Here is a 13,613-nt window from a genome sequence, read left to right on the forward strand (position 1 = left end):
TGTTCTATTGTTTCCAGTACTTGCCTTATATTATCTCCAATGTATCGTCCATGTAAAAAACCTGTCTGATTAGGATGAATAATATCTGACAAAACTTTTTTTATTCTATGCGCCAAGCATTTTGCTAGGATTTTTGCATCACAACACTGAAGTGTAAGAGGTCTCCAATTTTTTAATTGGACTGGATCTTTATATATACCACTTGGGTCCTGTTTCAGTAATAACGATATCAGACCTTCTTGTTGCGTGTCTGATAATCTACCATTTATATAGGAGTGGTTAAAACAAGCTAATAATGGTCCTTTGAGTATATCAAAAAAAGTTTTGTATACTTCCACTGGTATGCCATCCAGCCCTGGAGTTTTCCCATCCTTAAAGGCCCCAATTGCATCAAGCAGTTCCTCCTCTGTAATTTGGCCTTCACATGAGTCTTTCTGTACAGATGTTAATTTTACATTATTAATAGGAAAAAAATCCATACAATTAGTTTCAGTTAGTGGAGATGGAGGAGCCTGAAACGAAAACATATTCTTAAAGTACTTTACTTCCTCTTTCAAAATATCATTTGGTGAATCATGCGTGACTCCATCATTTGTAACAAGTTTTAATACATTTTTTTTGGTAGCATTTCTATATTGAAGATTGAAAAAGAATTTGGTGCATTTTTCCCCATATTCCATCCAGTTCGCTTTATTTTTATAATATATTACACTGGATCTTTCTTGAATAAGTTCCTCCATTTCTTTTTGTTTTTCCTCTAACTTATTCTGTGCCTCTATGGTACCGTTTTTATTGCTATCTAACTGTACTGTTAGTCCTTCAATTTCCTTTGTTAATATGGACTCTTTTGATCTAAATTCCCTTTGTTTTATAGATGAGTACTGAATTGCATGGCCTCTAAAGGCACACTTAAAAGTGTCCCATACAATAAGGGGATCTGCTGTACCTATGTTATGTCTGAAAAAGTCAGTTATAAAATCTTCTGTCCTAGTTCTAAACAATTTATCATCTAGTAGACTTTGATTAAATTTCCAATATCCTCGCCCACGTGGAAATTCTGTAAGAGAAATATATATGCCAATTATGTGATGATCCGACCGCATTCTGTCCCCTATCAACACTTTTTTAACTTTTGGTGCCAGAGAGAATGGTATAAGAAAGTAGTCAAGACGACTAGCTTGATTCAGCCTCCGCCATGTATATCTCACTAAATCAGGGTATTTAAGTCTCCATATATCCACTAATTCCAATATATCCATGACATTCATGATTTCCTTAAGTGCCTGAGGGTGATAGTTTGTAGTGTGATTTCCTTTCCGGTCTATAGAGGTATTTAAGACCGTATTAAAATCTCCCACTATAATAATAGAGTCTAGTGTTGCTTGTAGAGTTGATAAATTCTTATATATATTTTCAAAGAAGCTTGGATCATCATTATTCGGACCGTATAGGTTAACAAGCCATATTTGTTTATTGTCCAATAACATATTTAAAATAATCCATCTACCTTGAGGATCTGTTTGGACAATTTGCACATTTGGATCAAAATTATTGTTAATTAAAACCATCACCCCTTTTGAATTTCTTTGCCCATGGGAGAAATATATTTTGCCCCCCCAGTTCTTTTTCCACAAAACTTCATCTAAAACTGTTGAATGGGTTTCCTGTAAACAATAGATATTATAATCCTTCTCTTTTAGCCAGGTAAATACTGATCGTCTTTTCTTATTATCTGCTAAGCCATTACAATTGTAACTGGCTATACTTATTTCACCACTTACCATAATGAGACACACCTTTCATTCTTTTAATCAGAATATATTTTTGTAAACGTACTATTAAAAAGTAACATAATGATTGAGTGTCTATATAGTTGTACCATGATATTTGCATTTCTACTAAGTAAACCTCCAATTGGTCCCTACTATTCCACCCGCTAAAAGGCCTCATCTCGAGATGGCTTGTCATCCCAATGCCCGGCAGACCACCCTCGACCCCCTGTATCCCATAGCCCTGAACCGACTGGGATCCATTCTTTGAAAAGAGCATACAGTGCCATTTACCGAATTGAAGAAGATCAATTGCCATATGCATTTCCATTGCCCTCACCTCGATTTGTATTATATATATCTGTGGATCATCCTCTATTGTTCCTAACATCTTTTACTTCTTCCTTCGCAACAGTTGTGGGATACACACATACACCCACACACACTCAGCCCTTACCCCCACACAACCATAAGCTCACTTTCTCAACAATTGCACCATCCCAGAGCCCAACTCAAGATGGGTCATGATTTACAAATGCACTTGCAGTTGCAGCTGCATGAGAAGGCCTGCAAGACCGCACAAAAAATTAGCAAAAATTGAGAGATTTATTTACCATTGTCATATCCTAGATAATGGAGGTCAAATGTACACCTTATTCCTGAAACACCCACAATACGGCCACCCGTCATGACCATGTCCCCACGCATCTCCATGCAGTCCGACTTTGATTTTGTGCCGCCAGGGCCACAATAATATACCCCCTCTCTGAATGTCCGAGTGTGACCCCCTCCCCATGGGTTACTGCAGCTAGTGTTGCCAGCACTGCCACTGCCTGGGTGGGGGCACCCCACCGGAATCCCCACCGGCTAGGTACAAGGTCGTCAAGGTTCTCATTAGCAGCTTTGAGAATTTCCTTGTATATTATGCTCTCCCTTTATGGGGCTTTGGCTTTGCAGGACCAACCCTGCCAAGCAGGCTCAGAATCTTGAGGGGGCAGTGCTGCTCTTGGTCTCTGACCTCATTTTAGCTGCATACAGACCGCTTACAGCGGGCACATAAAACAGTTAGGGACTTCTCCTTAGTATCTGGGTCATTCAGGTGGGTGTCTAGGTTATAGTGCCATGGACCGTACCATTAAAATAGGATAATAAATAATTAGATATAATTTATAAAAAAATAAATAAAAAAATGTAGTTCTCCATGATAGGACAATAAATAAATAAGACGTATAATTCATTATAAAAGTATATCCATCATCTGAACAACATTGAAAGCCCTCTCATACCCGGCTCACAGCAATACATTGGCTCTGGGATATGCAACCATTTCATTACTCACTCACTCAACTTTCCAAACATAACAAATAAAATAAAAAATAAACACAAACCATACCATCCACACATACTGTGCCTTCTGTTTACTTAGTTTTTATCTTCACTGTGTTGAATTAGTGCTTGTGTGTTCAATTAGTTATATGTGAAGATTTATAGAAAAGCTATATTTTTTATTGTATTGTTACAATCAGTAACCGGGCTTGAATTGTGTTTATTTCCCTCGTCTATGAGAACTTTGTAATTTTTAAAATAACCATGGAGTAGTCTTTGTGTCTCTGAACAACTGGTTATCAATATATAGTTTATCAACGACGAGAGCTACTCGTTTCGCTTTTAATCTATTTTCTTTGAAAATTGGATACAGAACTTTGCGCCGTTCTGCAATTTCCTTCGGAAACTGATCATTCATGCCAATTTTGGTCCCAGCAAGTCTTTTACCCAGGCTTTTAACCATTATTTTATCTTTAAATGAAGCAAATTTGGCAACGATTGGGCGTTCGTACCTCTGCCCTCTCTGTCCGAAGCGGTGAATGCGTTCAAGTTGGATTTTGTCGATAACTTCGCGTGGAATCTGAAGCGCTGTAAGGAGGAACTCTCTAACTATAGATTCAGGAACTTCTCCTTCTTTTTCTTGGATACCTGTAAGTACCAAATTCTCTCTCATGGATCTAGTTTGTATGTCCAGTAAGGTTTCCTTCAGAACGGTGTTCTCCTTTTTAATTCCATTCATTTCGGTTTCAATCTTATTGACTGTCCCTTTTAGCGCGTGTGTTTGCTTCTCCAATGTCGCAGCTTTTTCATCACTCATCTCTAGGCTTGCCTTCAACTCTTTTATATCCTTACTAACTAATTCAAGTATACCCAGTTTGTCATTTATTGATTTTAACAGATCGGTTTCGACCTTTACCATTCCCGGTGGTGAGAATATTAAATCATCAGTGTCTGTAGAAGAGTCACGTTTTCGTTTTGTAATCGGTTCCCCTGTCTTACTCTCCGTCATGTTTGGTTGTTGCCTGTTTTCGTAATATTTGTCGATAAATGTCTCTAGTTTTAGGATTTGTTTTGTGTTATTGTCCAGATTGAAGGTTATCACTCACCAGATTAAGTAGTGCTAATATTTTAGTCTAATTTAGCAGATATTTCGAATATTATGTTTTATCTTGAGGTGCTCTACATAAATCCCTTCAGTCCGCCATTACCCTTACGTTACCTTTACGTCATACGTCAGCAACAAGACAATGCCTCTAGCAAGAGTTGGAAAGCTACTCTTAATGGATGTTTGTATTTAGGGAGCAATTATGCACTTAAACTGTGTGACAGGTGGAAGTCCAGACAACAGCCTACATCGAGTGAGAGGAAGAGGAGGGGAAGAGGAGGATGTGGGGGGAGGTAGAGTGGAGAGGGAAGGCAGACATTGAGAAAGGAGCTCACCTCGACCGGTTCCCAACTGTTTACATGAACTATTATGTTCCATCAGCCGTTGTCTCTGCGAGTGTTAAGACGTGTCCGGCTCGGAGTCGCGGCCACACTCCTCACAAAGGCTTGATTACTGTTTTCCGGCCTGTCGTTATGGCACTGCTGTGTGTTTCCTGTCAGCCCAATGCAGCACTGTGTTGCGTCATGGTGGCATTTATGAAAGGCTCTGGATCCTGAGCTGCATGTCTGGGGCTTAGCGGCAATTAGCCAGTATTAAAAGAGCCTGTTAGGAAGCTAGAAACCGGGGTATCCACACAATGCCACTGAGGAACATGTTGTGAATATGGGGTAATGGGCTAATTACAAGGTCTACCAAGCTCATTCTGACTCTACTGTACTTAAAACACACACCAAAGCCATCAAACCCTGTTTCTAAAAGCTAAGCCCAACTACCCTGTTATTTTGGTGTCGTAGTCGTGTAATAATGCATTTCAATCTGTTATTTTCCTCTCTCTATCCAGATGGGAATAAGAATAAGGGCGAGCGACGAGACCCGCAGAGGAGGCAAGACAAAGAAAACGTCCGTGGCCATGGCCACGAGGGCAAAGAGGGTGGCAAAGAGGGTGGCAAGAAGGGGGGCAAAGAGGGAGGAAAAGAAGGAAGCAGAGAGGGTGGCAAAGAGGGAGGGAAAGGAGGCAGAGAGGGTGGCAAGGGAGGCGGCAGGAGGAAAAAGGGCCAAAACCAGGCCACCACCGCACCCAGCCTTACCCCTAGCACTGTAGCCTAGGCCTTACTCACGCTGGGACTTGGTGGGGACAAGGAGGGACAAAAACTAGGCAACACCCACCTGCATTGGCCATTTTTAAGAGACAGACAGTGGACAGAGGTGACAATATCAAACTGATGAAGAAAAGGATTAATGCTGCTATGCATTCTAGAAGATGCTGTAAGAGAACTGGAGGATTGCTGCAATAAATGAGGAACAGGACTTGGACTTATCAGACTTGGAGGGAAGAGGGGGAATGTGCACTGTGGAGGGTTCCACTGTAAGCCTTGCAGTAGGGTCAACATGTTTCATTTCACCGCTTCCAAGTTTATCTTAGAGTTGGCAGATGGAGATCCCAGTGGCTGAACAGTGGAAGACACTGAATATGAATATGAGCATTTCAAGATGGAGGCTTCACAATGATCAAGGATCTCTTCAATCCATTAGAATCCCTGATGTGCTTTTCAAAATCTATTTTTCATTGTTGACTTGACTCATGTTTTGTGAACGGTAGCAAGTAGATATTTCTAAGGAGATGTTGTTGTAAGTGATATAAAGAAAATGAACAGTATTAAGATTCTTTATTTTAATTATATTTTATGATGAAACAAAAGAAAGGCACTGGAACAAATGTGTGGTTTTGAAGGAAAACATATTTTAATAAATGTTTTGGTTTGAAGGGAATCCTCTCCAAAACAAACCAGCAACAATATAGAGAAAGTTTAGACGGCTTTAGTTCAAATCCTGATCTGGTGTTAGACAAAGGTTACCCACTTAATAGCTTAGTTCTTAATTTCAAGTAGAATAATGTTTTGGTATCTTCAGCATAAAAAGTTTAGATTTGAAAACCGGGTGTGTTGTGAGTGTATATGTATATGTGTGTGTCTGTGTCTGTGTGTGCATTCGTGCCTGTCTGTATGTTTACAAAATTTCAACAAAATGTTTTTGTGAAGTAGTGGTCACACAAGTCTATGTATCTTTGTGTGGGTGTGGGTATATTGTATGTGTTTCTGCACGTAATTTGATATAGATGATGAGAGAGACCATTGTAAAGGCACAGTTATATATCAACGCATCAATATTTCCATAATCATATGGCTCTGGTTACATGTAAACCATCTACAGCTGCTCAGTAATCATGTATGTTTCCAACAGGGTTCGACATCTGTGTTCTGTACTATATACAGCTCTGTCAGTGGAAAGAATCATTGCATTATACAACTACTTGTCAGCCTGATACGACAGAGCGACTAAAGTTTTTGTACCATTTGACACTAATCTTTGAGCAATCATTGTCACGTTTTGTTTAGCTTTCTCTGGGTCTATTTGCTTTACACCAAAAATATTAGCTTCATGAGAAGGTATACGTTAAATACGCGTTCGTATTGTGGATAGTGGTACTGAAAATGTCGACATCAGTATATCATTGATATATCTTATTACTTCTGTGAAAGCTTGAATAAAATGCAGATGCAGTAAACATGGCAGACACACTAGCATGATCATTGTGTATTTTACAGTAGTCAGTCTCTTCCTGTGCAATCAAATATTATTGTAGTCTTTCCATTTCCATGTTTCCATTCCCTTTTTGTTCTCCCGTGGTCTCTTAGTGGTTTTTACTTGTCACACATACAGTAGTTGGCCTGTATATGCCATAGATATACAGTACGGTAGCCTACATTTATACCAATGATCTGTATGTGTGTACTATACCAGTAAGTATACAGTCACCATAATAATTGACACACATATTAAGACTGCCTTTCACAGGCTCTTTAAATGTATAATGACAGCACCTGAGGAACTCAACATTCACGGCATATGTTTGTCATTGCTGTAGGAAGTGCACAAAACTCATGTGATGTCTCCATAAAAACTGAACCACAATGCACAAGCCCAAATTAAAATGACATAAATCTGACAACATTGCGCAGTCGCCTCAGTCAATCTCTCCGACCGCTCTATGATGTCTCCATTATGTCTCCATTATAATGTTGATCTCATTCAGTGTCACAATAAGAGTAGAGCAACGGCAGGGATGGGCAACTGGCAGCCCACGGCCTGGGGATCAATTTCCCAAAATGTTTTAGGGGAAATCAAGTCGAGTCTCAATTTACTGTTGAGAGTTAGAATAGTAAAATACACAAGGTGCAATTCCAAAATGCGGTTGTGCATCAGCATTTTTTCTCTTATGTTAGTCACTGACAGTCACTCAATTAGTCTATGTCAGCTAAAATGTTTTAGATTTGTAAGTTAGTCTAGACAGCTATCTAAACTTGTAATAATCATGGTGGAATTACCGATCGGGGGCCCCCACTGATTTTCTTAGTCACTTTCACTCAGATATATTAAAGACTGCAAACATTTCTCGCCGCCCCATGGCAAAATGAGTAGAATTGCATGAAATTGGTTGTAAAATTGCTAAATCTTTTCCGCATTATGGCTACATTTGTACCATTGCAGCAAACTTGCATAAAAACTGCAACATTTTCTCTACGGCCCAGGAAAAATGTGTAGAATTGAGGGAGACCCCTAACAAAAATTCACTTTGGGCCCCCAAAAGGCTAGGGCAAGCTCTGACTGCATGTGTGGATATGGATGTGGGTATGCAGCCCCTCATGATGATTTCAGATATTTTTTGTGGCCCCCACCCCCATCAAAGTTGCCCAAAACTGATATAAAGTATAATCATGCTGGGCTGTGTTGGTGGTATATTCAGCGATGGATCGTTAACATGGGCTGTATAAAATGGCTGTGAATGGACAAATGGATACAATACTGTATTTCTTCCATTGAAGCATGGGAAAACTGCTTGAAATGTGGGGCAGGTAGGGGAATTTCGGTTAATCCAGTGATGGCGGTTTGGAGCAACAGTATGGGAAGTCAGCTTCCGCGCTGCATGCCGCTGGGAGCGACGGGAGGCCATCTTGGGAGGTGGAACGGGAATGGCCCAGCTGGCGAAAGTGGGGCGGCAGTCTCCGAGCGCTGGGCCAAATGCTGGCGCCTGGGCAGGGGCTGTAAAAGCAGGGACAGAAATAAAAACTAATGATGTGTCATAGCCAGGGGGATGGGTCTACTCTGGTCTAATCTACCAGGACTTCGCCCTGTGCAACAAAAACAGCCGTTTCTCATTACAAGAGGGGAGGGCAGGGGAACGGTAGAGTTTAGACTGTAAATTACACTTTCATCCCTCTTCCTGACCATAAATTCTCAACTCCGGCTCCATGGGACTGAGCTCTCTATCACATTCAAACTCCAACTCTCTTTTTTCATTCTCCCTCCCTCCTTCCTTTCCAGGGAGAGAAGTTGATGGTAAGTCTCAAGAGCATATAGGTGCCCTCGCTTTTCCAGGATCATAAACACTTGATCTCATTACTTTTGCTTAGCTTTTATGACACAGTCTCTATGTGTGTGAAACCTCATCGCCACGTCTGTGCTTGCTCACTTTCCCTTGTTTGTACTGTACCTGTCACCCCTATTAGGCCCTGCTTGCCAAACCAATCCCCTGCAAATAATAGAGATGGGAATCCTTCCTGTTGTCATTTTCATCATTCACTGAAAAAATAGGCCCCCGGAGCCATGGTTAGTTCCCATACATTTTACATTTTAGTCATTTAGCAGACGCTCTTATCCAGAGCGACTTACAGTAGAGTGCATACATTTTATCACTTTTTTTTTTTTTTTACATTTCATTACATTTTACATACTGAGACATCCCTACCGGCCAAACCCTCCCTAACCCAGACGACGCTATGCCAATTGTGCGTCGCCCCACGGACCTCCCGGTTGCGGCCGGCTGCGACAGAGCCTGGGCGCAAACCCAGCCCAGCCTGGGCGCGAACCCAGAGACTCTGGTGGCGCAGCTAGCACTGCGATGCAGTGCCCTAGACCACTGCGCCACCCGGGAGGCCATAGACTGAAGCAAGAGACCGGGGGCTTTTCTGAGCCACTGCCGCCTCCATCTCCCTGTCAGTGGGGGTGATCGGGGGGTTGGGGCCACATGAGGCCACTGCACTGCTAGAGTCACAGGCTCAGTCACAGCAGCAATTCCAACAGCGGTGCACTACATTAGGGTTTACACTGTTTTTACGAATTACCCATTGCTGTCCTCCATTCAAAGCCTCTCCCAAAATCCAGTGGAGCTCGCGGCTTCCATCCAGCTCTCCTAAGATGAACTCACTGAGACTTCCCCCCAGAGATTACACTGATCCATGGTTTCCATCTCTGGAGCACAGCAGTCTCTCTCTCTCATGGCTACAGATCTGAGGTAGACCAGTAGGGGCCAGTGGGAACATTCAAAGGGAGGCCTCGATTACTCCAAAAGATATATTTGGAAATGTAACAAGCCAGAAAGTGACTGACAGGCCACACTTTTGATTTCGAGATGGCCATCCATCGATAGGGAATCCACGCCATTGAAGCTGAGAAACAGTATCACAGAGAGAGCATAATGTCTGTGATCATTAAATGCCATCAATGCCAATGCCTTAGCCCTACTCACAGCGAGTACTCTCATTGATTGAAGAAACGGACTGACAACATTACATAGTACACATATGTATCTGACGACAATTACAATTGAGACTATAAGGCCAGTTGGCCTGTATTGTTGATGAGTCACTTATGCTAAGGCATGAAGACTGAAAACCCCAAAGTCTTGAATACATCCTCGTTGCTTTATGTACTATACTGCCCCCCTTTGGGGTAAACCAATATTGCATCAATATTGATACAGTAACTACAGGTAACTGCTAAAATAAAGGAAACACCAACATAAAGTGTCTTAATAGGGCCTTGAGCCATCATGGGCCAGAACAGCTCCAGTGCGCCTTGCCATAGATTCTACAAGTGTCTGGAACTATATTGGAGGGATGCGACACCATTCTTCCATGAGAAATTCCATAATTTGATGTTTTGGTGATGGTGGTGGAAAACGCTGCTTCAGAATCTCCCATAAATGTTCAATTTGCTTGAGATCTGACAACTGAGACACACACACACACTTTAAACTCTCTATGCCCCTTTGAGAGCCCCCTTTCAAAGTCATTGAGATCTCTTCTTCTACCCATGGTAGCCAAAAATAATGGCCAACTCCGCATTTTTATACATTAAACTATAGATGGTGGGCCGAAGCCTTAAAACGTGAAGTTGATCGTTCCCCATCGAGGGAGCAGCTGATTTTTTTGTATATGACAGTAAAACATTCTTACTATAAAATTTGTTGGCACCTTCAATTCTTGCACATTTTTTAAATAAAAAGTGCATTTCAACACTCGGCTGTTCAGGCAAATTTGCCGAACTACTAAACTTGAAACCAATCAAACTCCCGTACATACCCCTCTTGGGTAGGATGAAGGCAGCCTATGGCCTGCTTCTATCTGCGATGTAAACACAGCCTCATGAAAACACCCAGCTGCAGTCTGATGAAGAGGAACAGATACAGCTGGCTCGATCCCAGCCTGAAATTAGATAAATATCTGTTTTCGAGTTCACTTTAAATGTGCATCATGCAATACGAATTGTCTTGATCACATGAAGAGGTAACTCCATTGGCCATTTACCCAATTTATTGAAAGCTAGCCAATGTCACAGACTAGCCTAGCCAGCTACTGTAAATATCAGTTTGTGTTTGGTTAGCTACCTCTGTCAGTTAATTCAATTGTTGAATCATGTTTTGGCATGATTATATGTCTCATTTAAAGTAACTAGCTGCAGGCTTAAAGAAACATTCAATCATATACTTTTCATGGAAACCCAATAAAGGCATGCAGATAGAAAGATGTGTGTGTGTCATGTGTGCAAGAATGAAGGTTTAAAAACAACAGCTGCAAATGCATATTAGCCAATACATAGCCCACACATATGACATACCTTGTAATACAATATTTTTCTAAAAACAGTTGTATAATGTGCTCTGCAATAAGATAACTAATCTGGTTTAGAAATCAAACTCTGGTTATCAAATAACAGCTGCCCAATACCATGGTGGACATGCATAATGTTGGATGCTGTAAGGGTTTTCGTCGGTAGAAGGAGAGGAGGACCAAAGCGCAGCGCTCTGGAGATGCACAGTAGGCCTGGTGCGTGGTGTTGGCACTGGTGGTACTGGACTGGGGCGAGGAGGTGGCACCGGATATACCGGACCGTGAAGGCGTACTGGAGCTCTTGAGCACCGAGCCTGCCCAACCTTACCTGGTTGAATGCTCCCCGTAGCCCGGCCAGTGCGGCGAGGTGGAACTGGGCTGTGCTGGCGAACCGGGGACACCATGCGTAAGGCTGGTGCCATGTACACCGGCCCAAGGAGACGCACTGGAGACCAGATGCGTTGAGCCGGCTTCATGGCACCTGGCTCAATGCCCACTCTAGCCCGGCCGATACGTGGAGCTGGGATGTACCGCACCGGGCTATGCACACGTACAGGAGACACCGTGCGCTCTTCCGCATAACACGGTGTCTGCCCGTACTCTCGCTCTCCACGGTAAGCCCGGGAAGTTGGCGCAGGTCTCCTACCTGACTTCGCCACACTCCCCTTTAGCCCCCCCAATAATTTTTTGGGGCTGTCTCTCGGGCTTCCTACCGCGTCGCCGTGCTGCTTCCATTCGCCGGTATCCCTCCGCACATTGCTCCATAGAATCCCAGGCAGGCTCCGGTACTCTCCCTGGGTCGACCGACCACCTGTCTATTTCCTCCCAAGTAGTATAACCCAGATCCTGCTCACGCTGCCGAGCTAGCTCATCATAACGCCGCCTCCCCGCTTTCGCTGCCTCCAACTCAGCTTTGGGGCGGCGATATTCCCCTGGCTGTGCCCAGGGTCCTTTACCGTTTAATACCTCCTCCCAAGTCCAGGAATCCTGTGTCTTCGGCCGCTGCTGCCCGTTACCACGCTGCTTGGTCCGAGTTTGGTGGGTGATTCTGTAAGGGTTTTCGTCGGTAGAAGGAGAGGAGGACTAAAGCGCAGCGTGGTATGTATCCATATTTATTAGAATACTTCTTTCAATATGAACAAAAAACAATAAACAGACGAAAACCAACGAAGCTACAGTCCTGAACCTGAGAACATAAAACACATGAACGCACGAACAGGAACAATCACCCACAAACAAATATTGAACACAGGCTACCTTAATATGGTTCCCAATCAGAGACAATGACAAACACCTGCCTCTGATTGAGAACCATATTAGGCCAAACAACAAACCCAACATAGAAACACAAAACATAGAAATCCCACCCAGCTCACGTCCTGACCAACACTAAGGAAACAAGGAAAACAAGGAAAACACAAACGAACTATGGTCAGAACGTGACAGATGCATTGGAAAATAAGGTATGGAGAATGATAGAGCCTGTAGGATTATATAAACAGCAGTTGGGAAATTAATGTTTGAGCTTCAAATACTAAATGTTCAGTGAATGTGAGTATATTTAGGTGGTTTAAATGATTCACTTTTCTACAAACCTTCTAAAAGTTAGGTGCCAAAATCTTGCCAATGCATTCATTATTCTACAAACTATGACAGTGTGAGACATTTTTTCCAGAATGTACGTTTCCTGCATGTACTGTACATACGAATAAAAAACACCATCACAAATAGTTTCACCATTTATTGAGTACAGAGACAAATAGCAAAGGTGTTTCAGGCAATATTTGGAGTATCTACAGTACATTACATTTGTCATTTAGCAGACGCTCTTATCCATAGCGACTTACAGAAGAAACTAGGGTTGAAGAACTAGCGTTAAGTGCCTTGCTCAAGGACACGTCAACAGATTTTTTTAACTAGTCGGCTCGGGATTCAAACAAGCAAACTTTAAGTTACTGGCCCAAAGCTCTTCAAAAAAAAGATAAAGACAACAGACAAATGCATTTGTGGTCTCAATGTCCAAATAGAACGGCAGGGCTAGTTCAAACTGCAGGACTTGGTGAATAGATCATGGGAGACAAAAGTGAGAGACAATGCTCAAACAAGCACATGTATCTGTAGTGGGTGTTCTTCAACTATAAAGTGACTAGACTGTAAGACAAAATCCAGAAAAAACAACAGGCAAAAGCGTACAATATGCGGTCCCAATGTCTAAATTATGATGGCAGGGCCAATTCAAACTGCAGTAGGATGGTTCTCCTCACAGGTGAGTGAATCAGTCCATGCTTGGTGAATTGAGTATCACAGTATGAGTCATAATACTCATGAAACCTAGCGGTAAAATCCGGAAATTGTTCCAATCGTTTTCCACCATTCATTTTCCCGTAGGGGATTTTAGAACTACTTCATATAAGGTCTGTGTTTCGTGTAGGCTTACCCTGGCGTGACATTTTGATAATTGCG

Source organism: Salvelinus namaycush, chromosome 37 (assembly GCF_016432855.1).
Source record: "Salvelinus namaycush isolate Seneca chromosome 37, SaNama_1.0, whole genome shotgun sequence".
Taxonomy (NCBI): domain Eukaryota; kingdom Metazoa; phylum Chordata; class Actinopteri; order Salmoniformes; family Salmonidae; genus Salvelinus; species Salvelinus namaycush.